At 36.2% G+C, this 1,665-nt stretch overlaps 1 protein-coding gene across 2 annotated transcripts in view; it reads left to right on the top strand.

Moving 5' to 3' along the window:
* Tsp97E (Tetraspanin 97E) overlaps positions 1-1,013 on the top strand; it is a 25,509-nt gene extending 24,496 nt beyond the window's left edge. For both annotated transcript variants that reach the window (XR_003476702.2, XM_027368389.2), the window contains one exon: positions 1-1,013. This exon is cut by the window's left edge and continues 1,619 nt beyond it. The gene's annotated coding sequence lies outside the window, so the exon portion shown is untranslated.
* Positions 1,014-1,665: the final 652 nt, after the last annotated feature.

Below are 1,665 nucleotides of genomic sequence, written 5' to 3'. Positions count from 1 at the left end.
CTTTAAGCAGAATTTGTGTTAGATGACTGTGTTTAGAATGTAATAATTGTACATCCCCTTATAGCTGTTAAGAATATTTCCCCAGGTCCTTGGGTAGTGTTCTTGAAGCACTGGTTCAACCTTGCCAGGATGTGTCACTAGTGGCCATACTTTTACAGCAGTACCGTATATTGTAATCCAGTTACAGTGTTTCCGTATAACACATGAGCTTGTGGTTAGTTAGCATGGCTCACTATGTGTGATGGATTAATATTGTTGTTGTTATGTAGTCCTTTCCTGTATTCAGCCAATAGACCACTTTTATAAGGCTAAACACAGTAAAAGAGAAAGGAGACACAAGACATTCACATTTCCAAATGAATTGAAAGTTTATAAAAAGAATTCTCTTCTTTGCAATGTACATGTGATCATATTTAATTGTTGGAACATGACAAACATTCCATACTTTGGGTACTGTGTGTATGATAAATTTATTATAACTGACAATCAGCAGGTAATGACATCTCAAGTTATACTAATGTCCTTTGAGGTGATCTGTTGGTGTTCAAGATAATCAGTTGTATCATGTAGTGTATATTTGAAATATGTATATGAGGCTTCCCGATGTAGTTAAGTGGATTTACAGTTATGACATTAATTGTTAAATGTTTATTAGCTTTTCCGTTCATGGTGCTTCTCTTTCCGAAATTTCATTGTAAGGGTCTGTTGGGCTGTCATCGAAACTCATCTTCAAGGTCTCATATTAGTCTACGATGTCCATTACTGAATCTTTTGGGCAGATCATTCTGGTTGTCATTTCTCAAAACGAATCGTGCCCATACAGAACAGTATTATACCAACTGTTATCACATCCAAGAGAATGTTACAGTGTTCAAAGAAAGACTTTTGAAAGACTTTTTAAAATAATTTTTTGATGTCCTTGATTAATGGGATATTTGTGTATATGCCTCTAGTCATTATTCTTCACTTGTTTGGAGCCACATGAACAATTTAATAAAGCCCATATTTGACCAGTATGTCTTTACACTTATTCCTGTAATGTGCCCCCCCCCCAAAAAAAAAAAAAAAAAAAAAAAAAAAAAAAAAAAAATTGAAAGAGATGTGTGCATGGTTTCATCTTGAAATTTAGCCAGCACAGGAAAATAGAAAATAATGAAATTGATCATGGAAACAAAAGACACTATGGTACAAAAAAGATAATTATAGAGAGCGTGTGTGAGTAGAGGGGGGGGGGGAGAGAGAGTGAGTGAGTGAGTGAGTGAGTGAGTGAGTGAGTGAGTGAGTGAGTGAGTGAGTGAGTGAGTGAGTGAGTGAGTGAGTTAGTTAGTTAGTTAGTTAGTTAGTTAGTTAGTTAGTTAGTTAGTTAGTTAGTTAGTTAGTTAGTTAGTTAGTTAGTTAGTTAGTTAGTTAGTTAGTTAGTTAGTTAGTTAGTTAGTTAGTTAGTTAGTTAGTTAGAGAGAGTGAGTGAGTGAGTTTGAGAGAGAGAGTGAGTGAGTGAGTTTGAGAGAGAGAGTGAGTGAGTGAGTTTGAGAGAGAGTGAGTGAGTGAGTGAGTTTGAGAGAGAGTGAGTGAGTGAGTGAGTTTGAGAGAGAGTGAGTGAGTGAGTGAGTTTGAGAGAGAGAGTGAGTGAGTGAGTGAGTGAGTTTGAGAGAGAGAGTGAGTGAG

The sequence above is a fragment of the Penaeus vannamei genome, chromosome 18, assembly GCF_042767895.1.
Source record: "Penaeus vannamei isolate JL-2024 chromosome 18, ASM4276789v1, whole genome shotgun sequence".
Taxonomy (NCBI): Eukaryota; Metazoa; Arthropoda; class Malacostraca; order Decapoda; family Penaeidae; genus Penaeus; species Penaeus vannamei.
Note: the sequence above shows the minus strand (reverse complement) of the source record. Positions and strands in the feature narration are given on the sequence as shown.